Source organism: Ostrea edulis, chromosome 1 (genome assembly GCF_947568905.1).
Source record: "Ostrea edulis chromosome 1, xbOstEdul1.1, whole genome shotgun sequence".
Taxonomy (NCBI): domain Eukaryota; kingdom Metazoa; phylum Mollusca; class Bivalvia; order Ostreida; family Ostreidae; genus Ostrea; species Ostrea edulis.
The window spans coordinates 84,215,112-84,229,526 of record NC_079164.1 but is presented as its reverse complement, the minus strand read 5'-3'; the positions used below and the strand labels follow the sequence as shown (position 1 = coordinate 84,229,526).

The window sequence follows — 14,415 nt, the reverse complement described above, 5'->3', positions numbered from 1 at the left end:
AGTAATGCACAAAACTGTCACAAGGAAATGAACACTTTCTTGCTTTTAATCCATTTTCAACATGTCCCCTGTCCCGGGTTTACGTTAACTGGTCTTGGGAGCTGTCACAATAGGGGACCAGTTAAGAGAAAGCAGGCTGACGTAAACAGAGTTGTGATTTAAACCCGGGACAGGGGCATGTTGAAAATGGATTAAAAGCAAGTAAGTTTTGATTTCCTTGTGACGGTTTTGTGTATTGCTATTAAATGTTTGAAAACAAGTTGTCTATTGCGTGAATCCAGGCACATCTGAGTCGAAACGTCGGTCGAAGCTTAAACCGTCACCTACGTTATTTACACAAAATGACATGTGAACGGGACCATATTTTTAAATTCAAATTTGTGTCTAGTTTTTAAATTGTGTCATGCATGGTTGATTTTATTCACGTGCGATGAAACAGTGATGATAATAAACATACCAGAGGCGGATTCAGGATTTCCGATGGGGGGGGGGGGGGGGGGGGGGGGGCACATGTGAAAGTGAAGTATTAGCCAAAGTTAATCAGCCATTTTGGGTGTCAAATCTTGAGTTTTCATCTATATATCTTTGATAGTGGCACAACAAAACACAAAACACACACACTTTAATGGGCGCCGCCATTACAGCTGACACTTTGAGTTCCTGGAATATTTACGGCGATTCCCATTAGTCCTCGATAGGTCACGTAAGGTCATGTATTTTAATGAGTTATGCGAAAATATCAGCGTTGTGTCCCACGGGAAGTAAACGGAGAGCGACCGAGCATGGGTTTCCGACGATGGTTATTTTGTTACAGAAAACAAATGCAACGTCACACACTTGTAACAAATTTCGTCCTTTTCTTTACATTTCAAATTAGTTGAGAGAATTTTCGGAGGAGTGGAACGGGCGAGAAAATTACTCCAAATACATGCAGACTAACGAATATACCTACTTAACTGAGCTTTCTCTTTGAGCAGACATCATGTAAAATTTCTTAAATCGAAGTGTTAATGAACTGTTACTGTTAAAGGTAAAGCTACGTTTATCTTGTGTGATAAGAATACTCAATTTGACCCCATGCCTTATACCGAGACTGAGCTAAAGAAAGAAGGATGAAAATATCAATAATCGTTGTGATAAACTGCGTTCATTTCCCTATCGGGGTATTGAAAACATTGGTAAGGCGTATTCATGGTATTTATCAGAATGTTCCGCGTCAATGCCTCGCCTAAAGTCATTTTAATGCATAATGCATGCCAAACAAATAGAAACCCGATGGACATTTGAAGCTTTGGAAAATATCATTTCTACCCATAGAGAAAAAGCCAAGATACAACGTTTGTCCATCGATCTTAAATATCGAAAGATTGCTTACTTAGTATAGGGATTATATACAGAGCGCGCTTTATGAAGTAATGCCAGCATGAAGCGCCGTAGTTTCATATCTCATGCAATTAGAAAAATGAATTTTATTTCTTTTAAGTGAATCCGTTTACGCGATCACCTGTACTATCCTAAGCACCAGGAGCAAATTGAGAAGGGGGGATAAGATAAAAGGTTGGTTGTCTGGCGGCGAGGCCTCCAGAGAGTGCAGAGCACCGCCCTGGTGGAGGCCAGATGTACAGTAGCTTTATAAACCGGGTTTAAGCATATATTTGCTGGCTAAGAGGTGTGTTACAGTCACTTGTCGGCGACGTTCAAAACTTCTAGCCTGGTGGAGACCCATGGAACAAAGCACTCCGAGGCCGTTTAACATATATTTCACGACGTTGTTTTTTTTTTTTTTCTGGCTTAGGTCTCAGTTCGTTTCCGAAGAGTTCAAGACATTTTTCGGAAATAACGAAATTAAAGACATTCGAACAACTCCATATTGGCCTCAAGGTAATGGCGAAATCGAGAGACAAAATCAGACATTCAAATTGGTGATGTTGTATTACAGAAACAGCAGGAAAAATCCAAGTTAACGACCAAATTCGCACCCGAAAGGCTAATCGTGAAAGAATAATGGGATAATGCAGTTACACTGGAAGATGAAAATGGAAACGAAATTAAACGAAACACTAGCTCTATCAAAAAGAACGAGACATAATTCATTGACGATGACCTGTGCGACACTGGGTCACCAGGAATACCTGACGATGCGAAAATCGAAAGACCTAAACGCGAACGAAGACCGCCAGAGTACTTAAAGGACTATGTAACGAAGTGAAGTTAAAATTGAACTTTTATACATTAGACATTTTTATATAGTTATGTATATATGTTGTAGTAAACAATATGTCAGCAAAATTTAAACAGAAAAAACCCCCCCAAAACCGTAATGATTTAAAAAAAACAACAACCTAAAGTGAGGAGTATGGCTAATTCCTAAATCTATTCGAAAAATAAGATATCTCTTTAAATTAAAGAGATATCTCTTATTTCAAGAGGTATCTCTTTAAAATGAGAGATATCTCTTAATCTTAAGAGATATCTCTCTAAATAAGAGATATCTCTTTCACTTAGAGAGATATCTCTTTCACTTAGAGAGATATCTCTTTCACTTAGAGAGATATCTCTTTTACTATTGAAGATATCTCTTACACTTAAAGAGATATCTCTTTCACTTCAAGAGATATCTCTTTCACTTAGAGATATATCTCTTTCACTTAAAGAGATATCTCTTTTACTCTGAGAGATATCTCTTTTTCTTAAAGAGATATATCTCTAAGAATTCCTAAAGAGATATCTCTCAAAGTATAAGAGATATCTCTTTAATCGTTGAAAAAGAGATATCTCTCAAAGAGAAAGAGATATCTCTTTCCAATATTTTTATTAGTTTGAATACTTAAGTAATTCTCCCTAAAACGGAAGCCCGCCAAAGCAAATTTTACCATGATGGCTGGGGTGTTGCTAAAACGTGGAACGGAAAATGGAACGGAACGGAAAACGGAAAACATATAATGCAATAATGTTATGAGGAGGTCAACATTTTGCAAAATCAAGACTTATTTTGAACAAGGAATGCAGAAATTGCAGAGATAACAGGAAGTCATCCTCAGAATCCACCGCTTCATATTGATACTTCATACTAATGCATTATAGGCCGTGTAAGTCAATCTCGCGTGACTCGAGATTTCGCCTAAACAGGTACTTCCAGGAACAAGTATACATGGCGATCTCCTTGCGATATTGGGCTTCCTATACTGAGGGTCGTGCAAAGCTACAACGGCGGTCAGAGAACTCTGTGAATAGTAACCATGTTCTCAGATTTCTCTATGATGAGGAAAATCGGGTGATTACGGGAACAGTTCAGGCCAGCATGAGGAACTTAGCATGCAAAGTATTAAGTAAACAGGAAAACACAGTACGATGTTTTAGCTGTACATGTTTTTTTTTTCCATGAGTGCATCAACTCTGACAACTGGTGACTAAGGATAATGCCGAAATTTATTAAATACGTTGTATGACGATGTATGTTTAATATTACATTTATTAAGATCAAATATTTGCAATCTAAGTAAAATAAGATCTTCTCCAACCGTTAGTAGGGAGATCTACTTTTAATTATATTGGGGGTGGGGAACTCGCCGAAATCCGAAGGGTTAGTAAAAATATCCGACCTCAACGATTAGAAAGTAGGGGGGATGTTTATAAAGCACAATAGATAGGCTAATTCCTAAATCTTACAACTTTAACATTTCCTTCTTTTTATATATTACGTTAGATTGAATTGGATGATGATATCGTTAAATCTTCTTCCTGTGAATGCGTCTTGAGGGATTACTCATGTCATCATGTTGCTGCAGTTCTTCTCTTTGGGTAAGATGAAGGACACTTTGTTTTCTCTGAATGATTTAGAATGCATTAAATTGTGTCCATTTGTGTATTTACAGATACAGGAATGTTAGTAAGACTGATGTGAGATGTAGTTGGTTAAAACGCCCAAAGTCTCAACCTAAGAATATTGAGACAATTGAGGAAATGTATCCACCTTCTGATCCAACTTATAGGTAATTAGTAATGTACTGGGATGTTACAGTTTAAAATGACATATCTGATTAGTTGTGTTACTATGGTATTGTATAATATTTACTGCAAAATGAATATAGGCATTTTACTTGCTCTGCTGAACTGACACCCCCAACCCTCAATTATTTTTATCTTTCAAATTGAGGGGGGGGGGGGGTCTTTTGACTTTAAATCTGTACAATACATCAAGTTCACTGTTACTTTTATATGTTGTGATGGCAAATGTTTGATGCTTGACAGTGCTCTTTCACGACCATTTGATGATAGTGATCATGAGGTGTTGTATCAAATGCTTGGAAATCTTGGGCGGTTTACTGGTATATAATTTCTTGAGGAAAAGAGGGATTGAGAGATTGAAGTAGAATAAAAGTATTTGAACTGAACAGGAATTAAACCCAATCACTCTTTGCTCTCTGCAGTTAATGAATTAGTTTCCTGTTGAAAATGTTCTGGAATTATTTTAAGTATTTATTATATTTTTTTTTTTCAGTTTTAAAACTTGTTTTTTTAAACATGTTTGTTTGTTGGTTTTCTATTTTATGAAGGACATTAAACAATACACATACAACTGAGCATTAAAAATCATGTCTCAATACAAGAATTTTATTACTAAGTTAACCTATTAAACCTAAAATACACATGATTAAATGAATATAATTATTATTCATATAATTATTAAGTTCCTACATGAAATTGTAAACTTTGTGTTTACTTGATAATGGTGACTTTTAATTTTCCTTGTTTTCACATTTTTATAAAATTGTTTTGAAGCACTCCACTGGATTCTTTCTCCTGAGTCTCCCATACAGCAACCACCTGTCCCACTGTTGGAAGACCTCTTATTGTCAGAAGACTTTCTTCATGTTAATGATCAGGATAACTGACTCCGTCAGCAACTTAAGGTCACTAGCCACATCATTGAAACCACAGTTGAGAAAACTAAGGGGCAGAGGACTAATGCATTGTGGGCAGCAGTTAGGAAGTTGAGAATTACAGCTTCTAATTTTGGACAAGTTTTAAGAGCTGTTAGACTGAAAAGGTATTAGTATCACATTGTTGTCATGAATGTATTAGATGTGTTTTACATCCACATTATTCAATTAAATCAACTATTTGTTTTTAACATCTCGGTGTAAAAGCAGTCATATTGATGTTTTTTCTTAGGATTAGTAAGTCTTTGATGAAAAGATTGCTGTCTGCCTACAACTTGGAGAAGTGTGCTGCAATAGCATGGGGGATAACCAACGAAAAGATGGCCATTGAAAAATACACTGTCTTAGGGGCATCTGTACATGAAACAGGTATATTTAAACCCCAGGATAATTAATATGTATAATACTTTTGTGTATAATACTTTCATGTATAATACTTTTGTGTATAATACTTTCATGTATAATACTTTTACAGACAGCTTACAACCAGAAGGACAAGGTGTTCAAATTTGTCCGGCAACTCCTTGCCTTGCCATTTCTCCCGCCAGAGCACATCGAAGACGCGTTCCACCGTCTGGATGGCCATGCTCCAGTCCAGAAGCATTGGCTCCAGTTATAGATTACATCTACAGAACATGGATTCGTAGCCCCATATTTGAAACCCATCACTGGAGTGTCTTTATGACAGCCATCCGGACCAACAACAACGTGGAGGGGTGGCATAAGCGACTAAACACCAGTGTGGCAGGTAGGAGACCCGTCCCTTTTACCATCTAGTATCCATGCTGTACCTGGAAGCAACGGACATTAGCCTTCAGATGAAGATGGTGTCCGAAGGCAAGATGCAGCGATACCAACGGACGAGGACCCGTCAAGTAGAGGGACATGTTTTTGAATTTTGACACCAGTACTGCGACAGGGAGATCACGGCAAGCCAGCTCCTACAGGGATGTGTCAACATCTAAGGTCCTCCTGCACAGTGATGCGCATATCAGACGTCTTTCTTCCCACAAAAATGGGACAACCGCAGAAAATATACCCGTTATATATTATCTATGTGGTTTATATGGGATTCATGTGTTATAAATGTGTGATTAATAAATGTTCATGTGGAATACATGTTGCATGTTGTATCAATGTGTTATTTATTGCATGTTGGGTTAAATATTATTTATATGGACTGTATATGGTGTATATATCTATTATCAATTGTGGAATACATGATGGATGCATATAAAATTAAGCAGAAACTTACTATGGTGTTATGGTTTTATTTCATGAATTAATCCTTCAAGAGTTGTGTCATTGGAATCTGAAAATGTATCAATAACCTGTATTTATCTATACAGTGTATAGAGAAGATATGATTAAGACATATTAAAAACGAATGCAAGTATTGTGCGCACATGCAATACAACCCAGAAGTTGAACTCTCTGATGAATAACTTTTACTAATGTACATCTTTTATTGGGCAAAGTCCTTTTTGATGCAATTTAGATTAATGGAAATGTTGGTGTTTGAATAACCATGAGGCATCTTTTCCCCCCTCCTAAGTCCCAAAAGTTGGGAGGTGTATGAAATTAAATCCCCGCTTAGAAATATAAGTTAATTAAATATATATAAGATACAAATTATATAGGCATAATCGTCATAAAATACTTAATCATGACATCAATATCATTATAACAAGAGAAAAAAAAAGTTAAACATTGTATTGTCATAATTAGATACAAGGATAGTATTATTATTGCACCAATTGTTGTTTGTGATTTCAAAATATGACAATTTTGTACGGCATTATATGATTTATCAAATGTAGCCAAATCCAGTTTGCAAAGAATTCGTAACCAGACGACAGAGACCAGCCAGTCTAAGGACTAAATATCTTGATGTATTAAAACTATAACACAGAACCCTTGAAATAAGATTAATTTTTAGAAATATGACAATGAATTTCACAATTACCCTAACATTTGTCATATTCAAATAACGCAGGAATATATCTTCATAAACATTTCCAGAGTATGGGAGAACTCCGAGGAAACACGAGATCTTCCTCCAATTCATTTACATTCGGTATATTTTCGCAAATTATAATTATTTACATGCCCAAGAGAAAGTTATTTGTATTACATATTGTCAAGGCGTGATTGACAATTATGAGCAGCAATTTCAGTCATTCAAAGTGCCGATATTTAGCCGAGTGCCGGTGTTATTCAAAACCTTCGGAGCATTTGAAAAAAATTAATCTGACAATCATTCCTAAATAAATGTTGAAGACAAATCACTTACAAGTACGTTTAAAAAAATCTAGAAATATTGCACACATATTGTTCAGTATACACATTATTTTTATATTCATAAAACAAGTGCTGAATTCATTAAGTGCCGAGTTAACCAAGTGCGAATTCACTAAGTGCCGAATTCACCAGGGGCCGAGTTTTCCAGGGGCCGAGTTGACCAGAATTCGTTAAAGAATTTCAATGACAATGCAACAGGGACAAGTCATTATGATCACCGTGGGAAAAATCTAAAGAGATATCTCTTTTTAAAAATTTAAAGAGATATCTCTCTAACTTAAAGAGATATCTCTTTTTACATTGATAGAGAGATATCTCTTTTTGTTTATCAACCCGCATGTTTATATTGAATCTGACAGCTTCATTAGGATTTGATATTAGGGCTTGCTCGTAAAAGGTTACTCTACGGTCATTTTAAATATGTATAGTTGTACTGATCAGACGTGTTTTTATTCTGGTGCCCAGAGCACGCATCTTTATGCATACTGTTGCCTATAGGAATAGGGACAGTGTCTTATACACTTGCTCTTTTATATGAACAATGTCCTTGACTGCGTTTACGTCTTTATGTATTTGGAAAAAGTTCCATCACATTCACGTTATTTTCTTGTGAACTAGTCATTGTATACATTATCATTGCATCCGTATAGACAGGCAGTACTCACAGTCCTGATCCAGTGATCTTCTCGTGGACGAAAAGGGGTACTTAAAGTTGGATTGTTTGTATGATGGTAAATATTTCTAGAATCCTGACCCTCATGGAGAAGATGGAGAGGTCAGGGGAATTAAAATATTCATAGAGAAGTTGATTTGAACGTATTTTATTGTATAAGAGCATATTATACAAACAGTTTGAACACAAGTTCTTTCAACTTACAGGGTTTTCACCTTCTCTATAGAGAAATTGGTTACCAACATAATTAATTTGAAATCTGTGTCACGATATTTTTTTATTAAGTGAACCCTTAGTTTCCCCGACATAAATTAAGCCTCAGAGGTTACACTCAATAGCGTAGACAACGTTAGAATATTTACAGGTCAAATTCGCAAAGGTTTTGGTACAGAAACTACCTCCTGTGAGATTACTTGTAAATGAAGTTCTAGTGATCAATATATCACAAGTTTTACAATTTTTACAGAACAATTTGAGATCGAGCACAATGAGATCTGAAAAGGAATCATAAAAACTATTTCTTATTGAACTTGACAATGTTTAATTTGGGTATGCGAATTTTCATTTCTGTACTAAAGCTGGATATTTGACGACTGTACATATGACAAATCTTTGATATATCGAAGAATAATCCGAGGAACACCAACCATTCTGTTAGAGCCTGTGCCCTAGCTTATAAACTCAACAGAGTGAAACCCCCTTTTTTTTTTTTTACTGGGCGACGTGACAGCCAGTATTGTAACGATCTAATTTCAAATACAACCTGTCATTGAGTCGAATACTGTTAAACGTGTTCCATACCAATTGTTAGACAGTTTCGTTCATACTAATTATGATTACGGATTACTCCGTCTACCTGCATGATCAATATATAGGACTAACGGCGGATGTGACCGGTCTATAGGGGATTCTTACTGCTCCTAGGCACCTGATCCCTCCTCTGGTATGTCCAGGGGTCTGTGTTTGCCCCAATCAAAATTTGTATTCCTTATAGGAGTTATGAGATTGATCACTATTCGTTATCTTCACCTTTTCATGAAAATGCGTTCCAACAGACTCCGATGTCGCAGGTCTTCTAACAAGAGGATTTTTACACAATTTATTTCAATCTGGGAGTAATTGGATGGCAAAGTTTCATTCGTCAAGCACAGATGTTAAACAAAAACCATTTGGTTTATAAAAATGCAAAGATTATCTGAAAATTTCATTTGTTTATGAAAACTATTTCAAATGTTTGTTGGAGACGAAATTTAGACTTAAGTCTATTCTCAGTTTATGGTCTTGAGGCCTGAAATTGAACAGAATTGAAAATTAACAAAAAGCAAACAAACTGCTGAAGATACCATTGAATACACATTAGTAACAATTAATGGCTACCCAATCAAAAAGGTTGAATAATTTTTTTATTTCGAGAAGTCGGTGGAACAGAAAGGGGGAAATGTTAAGAGATGTAACAACCAGAACTGAAAAGACAAGAGCGGTATTCATCATTCTAAAAATACATGTATATGGAAGTCAATCCAAATTGTCAAATCAATCCTCTTATAGAAGTAGAAAGGACGACCTAAAACAGACGGAGGGCCATACATAAATACTACTTCATTTTTATAATTACACAAGGAATCTGTTGTTATTAAAAATCGATAATAGTATCAATTTTACCATTCTCGTGGATTCAGAAATAGGAAAAGATAATTTATTAAAATATTCATAGTCTTCTCTTTTGATGCAGGGTCGATTGAGAAGTTTAAAAAGATATCCTGCTTGAAATGCATTTATATCTTCTGTCGCGTTGTATTCGATTCCTGTTTGACCAATTTGAGATATGCATCACAATGACATTAGACAAGTCAGCGGTGCAGAGAGATATATAAAAAACCAATTCATGTGATAAAATATGGAAAGGTTTTGAAAGCGTATTTCCTTCTGTGTGGAGAAATTAACCTTCATGATAGTATTGTTGGCAATTGCTCTCAAAATTATGAAAAATAGTTATGTTGTGGCTAGTAATTTAAACAGGAGCACAGCAAACAAGGTATCCCCTCGCAACATCCATTCAATGGTTGCCATACCCAAAGATCAACCTTAGATTAATGCTGTCTGACGTGTTTCATACCAATTGTTAGGCCGTTCATTATGTTGAATTTTTACTACGGATTACTCCGTTTACCTGATCAAGATGTAGGAATCACGGCGTGTATGACCGGTCAAAAGGGGGTACTTAATACTCCTAGGCACCCGATCCCACCTCTGGTGTGTCAATGGGTACGTGTTTGCAGTAGTTTTAAATTTGTATTGTTTAAGATTTATGAGATAGTTCGTTATGTTTACTTTTCATTAGCTAAAGTCTTTCAATTCGTATTATTCACATCAATACGTATCTTATCCTTGTCACCTACAATGGAATATATACGCAGCAAGTATGGGCTTGAAAAATCAAAAGATATTCTTATCGCACCCACATTTGCTGTACTCAGTTGTTGAGTATGATCTTTTCCTATGTCCTTTTGAAGAAGAAAGCATTTCAGAAGAAAAACCACAATGATACTTATGGTGTCAACAACACTATAAGATTCAATCAAGGTGTGTGCCCGACCAATGACCTTTTGACAAAGACATAAAAAAATCTGTCTCATTATGTCTGCTATCTCTTTAGCAAATGCAGCAATATTCCATTATCACCTACATATACGGTATTTATATTTATCCACTGATTCGATATGCAAGAGCTTGTTCTGCGTATGATCAGCTTTTATACGGGGATGTACGTTGGTACAGCGATGTCTGTACGTTCGTTCATCCGTCTATCTGTCCGTTCGTTCAGGGTTTTCTGTTTCTGAATTGATTTCTCTTCTATATATCAAGCTAAACTTGCTATGTAGCTTCTTTGTGGATCACTCTAGATCATGTTACAGTTTTGATCCATTTCGACCTCTCTTGCAGGAGGTTGGAAAATTATTGTTATATGGAGGGTACATACCTCTTGTCACAGTTTAGGCTAAAACCCTTGCGAATTAAGAAAATGTGTCACAGCTGCTACTGGTACTACTGCTTAAGAAAAACATCCCCTGTAACCTTTCACAGTGGTTATGTTTGTCGATGCTTGACTTTGATCTTGCAGAAGAAATAAGTTTTGATTATTGTTGAATAAGTAAAATATGCCTGTTCGTTTCTTAATCCGTGATTTTAGTCTTGAATCAGCGGAATGGAAAAGTCCAGAATGAGGAGAATGCTGAATATTTAATTAACACCAGTCTAATTAAAATTAGATCCTACATGTTCCCATATCTAAACGTGACCAGTCTAATTAAAATTAGATCCTACATGTTCCCATATCTTAACATGGCAAGTGTAGCGATATTAGGTGAACGGATCAAAGGATCTAATCTTATTTACTAAGTAAATTGAATTAACGTCTGCAAATACATGTCTTTAATTACTCCGGAATTACTGTCATCTTTAAATTACTAAGGACAATAACTCAATTTTACCTAGCAACCGAGTTCCTTACAGCATTGAGTCGTATAGTATTTTGTTTTTATTTTATTTTCACCAACATCCATTTCTCTTCTAGCATACAAGTAAGAAGAACAACTTGAAGCTTAAGTATGGACAACTGTGTACACGATATTCTTTTCGATGAAAATATTGTTGCACAATTATTTTCAACAGATCAGTACTAAAATTCGCACACATTCCCTGAATGCACATACTTTTACAATTCAACTATTGTACATCATTTGGTTTTTTGCTTATTTGATTTATTCAGTTAATCCCCACCCTGTATTTTCTTCTTACTCCTATGCACATTAATTTAGCAACACAGTTAGGCCACGAGATATTTATTCAAATTTTGTCGTGAAAAATGTATAAACTAAGAAACACGAAGAAACATGATTCCTTTATTAAAGTAAGACATAAGGGCCATTGCTGTCTAACATGTTTCATACCAGTTGATAGACCGTTCTTTACATACTTATCTTGACAACTGACAACTATGTTTAGCTAATCAAGATAGAGGTCTTGCAGCGGGTGTGACCGGTCGACAGGGGATGCTTACTCCTCCTAGGCACCCGATTCAACCACTGGTGTGACTGGTCAACAGGGGATGCCTATTCCTCCTAGGCACCTGACCCCACCTCTGATATGTGCAGGGGTCCGTGTTAACTATGTCCTTTATTTTGTATTCTTAAATATGAACAAGAGAAGATAACGAACAGTGATCAATCTCATAAATCCTATAAAGAATGCAAAATGAAGAGATTGGCAAACACTGACTCTCGACATACCAAAGGTGGGATCGGATGCCTAGCAGGAGTAAACATCTGTTGACTGAGCACACCCTTCGTGAGCCCTATATCTTGATCAGGTAAACGGAGTACTTGTGAGTGGAATCAGAGTATGTTTAAAGCGGACATATACATACACCATTCTCATTTTATCCGCCATATTTCTTTCAGGTAGCCTATAATTTTCTCTACCAGTATATACCCCAAATGGGATTGTCACACCTGAGTTATTTTCTAGTTGGATTCTACCAGTGCACATCTCCGATACTAATGTATAGGGAATGAGAAATAAATTCACGTTTTAAAACATCATGCATTGCTCAAAATTACAAAATATATATTGTATATTAATGAAATACTCTGGAAGTTTAGATAATTTAGGCCAAAAAGCGAAAAAAGCTTTTCTTGCATACTGGCAAGTATTTGCAGTTTATTATGGAATAAATGCGGAGAAATCATTACTAATTACATACTGATGAATTGGAATAAGCAAAGAGCATAATATATATATATTGCAAAATACAGGTGCATGTACATAATGAAAGGCGAAGATAACGAACAGTGATCAATCTCATAACTTCTATAAGCAATACAAAATAAAGAGTTGGGCTACCCGGACCCCTGGGTATACCAGAGGTGGGATCAGGTGTCTAGGAGGAGTAAGCATCCCCTGTTGACCGGTAACACCCGCCGTGAGCTATATATCTTGATCAGGTAAACGGAGTTATCCGTAGTCAAAATCAGTGTTCCAAGAACGACCTAATAATCGGCATGAAACACGTCAGACAGCATTTGACCAATTGATAGGTTGTATTGGCAAACTACATGTAGATCATTATAACGACCATAGAATTTGCGAAATGCTGATTTTAAACGACATTGTTGGAACCCTTTCACCATCAACTTGTCTGTCAGTAGCTTCCCTCGATTTAAAAACTGGCGATACGCAAAACAAGCTCTTGCGTATCGAATCAGTTGAGAGATGTAAACACCAAATGCAGGTGATAATGGAATATTGTTACATAAACATTGGAAGTTGACGATGGAGAAGTTGAAATCATCCCGTTTGTCATAAAGTTGAGTTGTCGTTAATGTCTACTTTCAATAAAATATCTAAGTAGTAGACGACTCTGTTGTGTCTTTAATTTCGAGTTCAATGGAATATATTGAATAGATTTTAAAGCATATGAATGAAAATTGTTATTGTTAATAAATAATACGTCGTCGATATATCTGAATGGCGAATTGGAGGCCACAGAAAGAGATTTTTTTCTTCTTACGTAGACGTTTTTGAATAAATTCTGCTTCACAGGAATATAAAAACAGATCAGCTAATAAAGGAGTACAATTCGTTCCCGTGGGATTTCCAACAGACTGTTGGAAGACCTGATCACCAAAGACCACGAAGATATTGTCAATGAGGAACTCCAGCATATTTTGTGTTTCAACTTCAGAGTATTTGTGCGTGGAATCATAGTGGCGTTTGCCAAATTAAATCTTTGGATGACTGATCACTAGATAGAAATATTTGCGTTTTCCATTTTTGTTGAAGAAGCAACTGGCTATGATATCTAAAAGTCTAGTATTTAATTTATCGTAAGGAATGATCGTATAAAGAGTTGAAAAGCCATACGTTTTGATGTTGTTGATTTGAGAAAAGTTTTGCGATTTCAAGTTTACTAAAAGTTCTTTAGAAATTTGTAGAATCCACATTTGATTTACACCACTTATGGCATATGTAGTCGCACAGTAAGTTTGAAGTTTTTCCTTCACAGCTGTTAATATTTCGTGAGGAAGAGCACTTTTGGTAGAGCACTTACTTGATCCAGCAATGTTAAAAATTATTTTGACATGCAAAGTAAAATATATTTTGACTGATTGCACCCTTCCCCATATTTTGATAGCAGAATGTAAGCTTGAACCTGTGTAGTGCAACTTAACCCCAAGCCCCGTTATAGGATTTTGGCGTAAACAACTTTATCACTGTATTTTTTAATTGCTTGTCAAGAAAATTATACACTTTGTAAGTCATCTTCTCCGACGTCCCCCATAAAAAGGATGATATGTGCCTGTATGGAGTTAAAATATATATTACATTATTGAATTTGAATAAAAGAATGGAAAGGTTATCATACCATAAAATATGACGATTTTCATAAGCTATTTCAAATGATAGCGCTTTAATAACAACACGATGAAAAGGGCGTCT

At 35.9% G+C, this 14,415-nt stretch overlaps 1 long non-coding RNA gene across 1 annotated transcript; it reads left to right on the top strand.

The window, feature by feature from the left end:
* Positions 1-3,605: 3,605 nt before the first annotated feature.
* Positions 3,606-6,101, top strand: LOC125664826 (uncharacterized). Its single transcript, XR_008802601.1, has 5 exons — positions 3,606-3,801; positions 3,876-3,992; positions 4,783-5,050; positions 5,176-5,312; positions 5,419-6,101. It is a non-coding gene; the product is annotated as an uncharacterized LOC125664826 (long non-coding RNA).
* Positions 6,102-14,415: the final 8,314 nt, after the last annotated feature.